At 44.9% G+C, this 5,822-nt stretch overlaps 1 pseudogene; it reads left to right on the forward strand.

The window, feature by feature from the left end:
- The first annotated feature begins 4,767 nt into the window (after positions 1 to 4,767).
- Positions 4,768 to 4,927, forward strand: LOC138257469 (U2 spliceosomal RNA; annotated as a pseudogene).
- Positions 4,928 to 5,822: the final 895 nt, after the last annotated feature.

The raw sequence follows: 5,822 nt of genomic DNA on the forward strand, positions 1-5,822 counted from the left end.
ATTCTATGTGAGAAAGTAATGCTTTGTTTCTATTGATCTAATTAGACTAACACGCCTGAAAAAAAGCAATTTGCATGTGAAACGTTCAGGACTGGAGGCAGTATGTGGTGTCCTGGTGTTAGGAGGTCACCATTTTGCTGCTGCAACAACCTGCGACTACCGGCACAAATTAAGCACAGCATCTGAAACCTGAACAGAGAGTGTCTTTGTGAGGCAAGTAGAAAATTAATATACAATGCATAGTAATGCTCTGTTGAGTTGTTTCTTAGTAGAAAGAGCAATTTCCAGAGGCCCCATAGTGTTAGCATAGGATAATATGAAGACAAGTTTGAAACTATAACTCAAATTCGCAGAATAAAAGAGGGAGATCTGTTTTTACAAGAAGCAGGCACAGGTAGCTTTATTTTCTGCCTAGCGTAATACTGTTCTTGTCTTACGAGCACAGTACCTTGGAACTTAAAATAATGATCATAAAATACATTCCTGTGATTTCCACACAGGACCCAGGATTTGACTGGGACCGAAAATAGGCCCAGGCACAAAAATAAAAGTGGCCCCCATTAGTGAATCAAATAGCTAATTAAAAAGTGTCCCAGATTTGCAAATCAGGGCAGTTTTGAACTTATAAAGACATGTCAAATAAGTGTTTTGCCAGGTGCCTGAAACTGTATGCACTTGTCCTTATTGCAGGCAATGTTTGTGGCAATATCAGGGAAACCAACAGTAAAAGGGCCACCCAACCGTAAAACACACCCACAAACATCGAAAAAATGTCTCACACACAGACCTGTCAGAAAAGCCTGTTAGGCACTGTTTGATTGCCCTATAGACAAGCCCACACTGACAGGACCATAAAGTAAATCCTCCTGGATAATGTGGTCCTCTATAACAACTTTATTCCAGTTGCCCTTCATGCAGGCAGGTTTCAAGTTTATTTTAAAATAATTGGTTATGGGCCACAATAAGCAGTCAAACAAAATCCTGCGAAACTGACTATAGGAGATGCTCAAAAGCCCAAGGGTTGCAGATAGGTCCGGTAAAAAAACATTTGCAGCTGGTAACCTGGAATAAAACATGGGATCTTATGCATGGGGTTGTACAAGTGCCCCATATGCCTCGGTTAAACTGGTACAGTAACTCGGTTGTTCTACGCTCACATTATGATGGGAAATTTAATTATTTGAATGTGGGCTTTTTAACATCCCCTCTTTATTTTTGCAACAGCGGTTTTTGCAATCTGCACTGTTTATATTCAGCTTGGGCCTGTCTGCAGTTCTTAGCAGAACTGCTGCACATCTGCTTTATGGTGATTTTGCCTATGTCATAAACTTGTAAACCGTGCCTGCAATGAGCCTTTTTAAAGGGTTGCAGAACACCGGCGTCCTGGCAAAACACACATACTTTATGGAAATGCAGCACTCTTCAAGAGGTACGGCATGGTTTCATTTGAAGAACTTAAGGCCAACATGAAACTTCACTTAGCAACATCTTCAAACTGGTAGCCTATGAACTCTTTTCCGTAAAGAAAATGCAAATGAATCCACATATCGTACAACAAATGACGGGATTGTCAGTGCGGTGTAAGCAGCTGCAGTGTCTTAAGTGAAGATTTGTACTTTTTAGGTCGAGCCTAGGCAGCGCGCATGCGCTGTCTGGAAGACCAGTTGTTCTGGATAAAGGGCTTTTGCTCCCGCCTGCTACTTACCATAGGTTATCTGAAGCGTCACTCTTCCGTGCTGCCTCTTAACAGGTTTGCAAAACCAATACCTCACTTCCTGGCAGAGGCGCACCGGCCAAGTACAGTGTCCTCACACATTCAATTGTTTATCTGTACTTTTCAGGAACTCATTTTTTAATTGCTTTCCGTCTTGACTAATTCTCCATTTTTATTTGCACAGCTGCTCCTTCTGCCGTTTTCATTAGCACAGCTGCTCTGCGTGTCTTTGGAATTTCTGCATAGAACACCATGTGTTCTTTATTATATGTGCTTACGAAGTGAGCACAACTACAGCGGTGAACGGGCTGGTATATAAAGTCTTAATTCCTTAACATTTTAAAATGAGGGTGCTTATTTAAAGTGAAGTTTTCAACTGTGAGTTCACCAATAGCTACTGTGCTGTGTGTAATGTTCGGTCACTAGTGAATTGTTTATAAGAAAAAGCCTTAGGACCAACATTACTTTTCACTCTATTGAAAATGCGGACATCATGGATATGCAAATATTGTCGATGACGTCACATCACCGTGCTCCAGTTCGTATTGAAAGGGAAACGCCTACTCTCCTAAGACCTAGAGATAGGACTGTGACGGAGGTTCAGGTCAGAGCACTTCGAAATGGCAGCCATTTCAGAAAGGCGATGGTTGTGTGAAACAAGCACAAGAACATAGGGCTGAACAATGGAAGAATTACTAATAAGGGGCTGCACAGTATCGGTTTTGAAGTAGTCGGATTTATGGTTCTGCGAGTGTAATTTACTGCAAGGCACAGGTTGTTCAGGTTGTTCGTTTTAATGGGTTAGTTTATCCGTTTCCTTTGGCAATATTGTAGAATGTGCTGTGCTTTCGTAATTTTTATTAGTGCCTTTTAGATTGTCAAACTAGCCTCATGCCATCAGCCCACACTGGAGCGATCGGAAATAAGTGCCGCCTAGATGTATTTCTTACAGGATCACTTCAAGAAACCATAAGAGATGGAATTCATTTCCCCGTCAGTACACCTCCAAGGGGATGGGAAGTCAGAAAGGAGGTGCTTTTCACTAGCTTCAGATGATGCGTGGATGCAGCAGCCCGGGAAGGATAAAGTCCCCACGGGCATGAGCCTCGCCCCTTCCTGTTTGGTAAACATTGGCACTAGTGCATCTTTTTCTCATGCTTCTCCGTGTTCAGCAGGACGTTGTACGGCAATGTCCTCCGAAGATGCTGTCCTGGGCTGTAAAGTACTTGCAAGAACAGATACGCCGGTAAGAGAATGCTAAATATGCCATTACAGGAGAAGGCACTTTGAGCAGATTGGAAAAAGTAAGCAGGCTGAGCTGCGGTTTATAAGTTGCAAAGAACACATCATTTTTCCTGCTTGTATGTTGCAATGCTTGTTGACTGACAGAACAATCTGCTGCGCTATCCAATCTCATCTCGAAGTTCTCTGGTCCTTCTCTCTTAAGCAGCGAAATGACCGCAGTTTCTTAATTATTTCTGTGAACGGCATCAAATAAGAGAGAGTTGTAGACAACCGTCAGAAGCCATGCTTTCTGACAGCAATGCAGCTCTTGACATTTAAGGCACATTTTCCACGCTTTTCAGAATCTAAAATCTGTTCTGCTGGAAGGGATAATTGTCTGCCTCTAGGCCTATCGTCCATTATGTGAAAATTCCAGCTTGCCCGGGTTGGCAGAGACAAAAAAAACTTAGAAAAGTTTGGGTTCATTGAGGTTGCAATTTATGTGTCTTTTTATTCAGTGAATGGAAATGGCTGTTTTAATAATTAAAACAGATTGGAGTACTTAACAACAGCACAATTACATGGGTATTATGTAGACACCTGAAGGGTGGCAAGTTCATAGCATTTTTTAAATGCTATATGTGCAGGCATATTTCGGTTGAATCCTAGCATCTTTATCCAAATACAGACTTACTTGAGCAATAGATTGGCATAACTGAGTAGGACCCTGGCATAGTTAACAGTAATAATTGAGCAAAATGAAGGCACATTCAGCACAGTACCCAGGCATGTTTGAGCACGGTTCCTCTGACATCCAACAATGCTCCTAGCACACATCAGCATAATGATAATTTTAAGTTTAACCCAACACTAAATAAAACAAGGCATGTTTAAGAAGAAGAGCTGTGTCGTGCTTGGTATTCTATTGGAATTAGAATGGCAAATTTATATTAGGATGCTAAATGGCAACATTTTCATTTTTTGCTGCACCTAGAGGAAGAAGGTAAATGGAAGTGCTTTAGTTATATGCAGGGCCACTGGAATTATATGGTAACAAAAGACGAAATTATGAGGCAGGGTTGATCAGTTTATGTGGCAAGAAGTGTCCAGTTATGAATTTACAATGCCAATTGCTCTAACTCCAGCAAATGCGAGACCTATTGCATTGCAAATGCTTGTTCAGATTGAGGCTTTTGTTTTCATAGCTCTGGTTGTGCTCTGTAACTTTACAGGTTATGCTTGAGCACTCACGCATACACACACGCGCCAAAACATGTCCTCGTGCTTCACTTTATAAATTGGAAAGTGTGCGCTACCACTTTATTGGAAGCAACCAAACCTTACAAAGCTGAGAACAAGAAGCGCGAAGACAGGAGAAGAAATGAGCATGTTTTCCCACCTCAGACACACAATAAGCAATGCGAGTGTCTGAGAAGCAGTGCGGCTTCTGCATCTCAAACTCCACTGTGAAAGTGGAAGAGGGAGATTTTCCCCGCTGTGGCAGAGGCCGCCCCCACAGGGGGCCTCAGGGGCCGGCGCATTAACCGCCTCCGGGGACCCAGAAATTACAGTTTCATGCAAGCCGCCTCAGCGGCAAACCAAGAAAGGACATCCGACATCCCCCTCAAGGGAGAGGGAGGAGCCCCCAAGGACATCGGGCTAATGGGGGCCCAGCAAGGGCAAGGAAACGTACAAACCCTCCAATGGGGAGATACCGCCCTGCCCTCAGCTTGGAGGGCGAACTTAAAAGATTCTGCTGCCCAAGCAGAAATTACTTTGTGGGCCACGAGGGACAGTGCGCAGGATTGCGAGAGCTGCAGCAACAGGGTGTCCTTTCTCGGCCTTTTGGCTAAGATCAAGTGTAGTATCTGTTCTTATCAGATTGAAACCACTACCCAGTGGAAGTAAATTTGATATTTATTGGATCTACGATTTCGACTTGGAAGTTAAATAAATTTGCATTGTATATGCAAATTTATGCAAATTAACCGGAAAAGGCCCACTCGTCTCTAAAGGAGAGAGGAAGGACACCAGCGTGCTGGTGTCAGTTTGCCTATTAGGGGCGCAAAATAGAACCCCCCAAGGACCGTGTGGTCAGCTCTTAGAGCTCGGAATTGCGCTCCCTACTCACTCTATCTTTCCTGGCGTTTGGGTGGACTAATGCTGGAGGCTTAAAACCCCTCCTAACATCCTTCACAGGCCTGCCAGCACTCAGATCTCTGGAGAGGTGATCCATGCTTAGGTGGTAACATCTATAACACTCACCTTAGCTCTTGGGAGTGACTGTGCAGTGTTTCTTGCACTACAGGCAGTTGTTCTGTCTGTTTGGTTGGCACAGGACAGGTGACACCCAGAGGTACACCAGAACCAGCGGCTACCCAGATAGACCAGTGGCTGAAGGTGGAACCAGGTGGAACCAATGGCATCCATCTCTGAAGAGATGGAGATTGGCGCCCCAGGGCCCATAGAAGACGGCATCCCCCCAGTGGACGCCCGAAACCCAACCCCAACCCCCCCGGGGCAGGCAGCAAGGAGGCCAGTAAAGTGGACCCCCCAACAGCAGGCACCAGCGCTGGGAAGGCTGGTGAGCTGAAGGCCCCAGGGCCAAAGCAGGGGAACCCTGAAAACCCCACAGCTGCCAAACCAGGTGGTGGAGGGAAAGGTGAGGAGGGGACCAGGCAAGGGACAGCCCCGAACCCTTCAATGGGTACAACCTTTCCCGTAGACATGCCCAAGTCATGCGGTGGGAGGTGAAAGACAAGGAGGGACCCAAGCTAGACAGGGACCTCTTCCTAGATAAGGTCATCAAACCAGCAGGGATCCCAGGGGAGGAGGTGCTGAGCTGCCAAGCATTAGCATCAGGGTGGATTTTCCTCTTGAGTTT

Source organism: Pleurodeles waltl, chromosome 1_2 (genome assembly GCF_031143425.1).
Source record: "Pleurodeles waltl isolate 20211129_DDA chromosome 1_2, aPleWal1.hap1.20221129, whole genome shotgun sequence".
Taxonomy (NCBI): Eukaryota; Metazoa; Chordata; class Amphibia; order Caudata; family Salamandridae; genus Pleurodeles; species Pleurodeles waltl.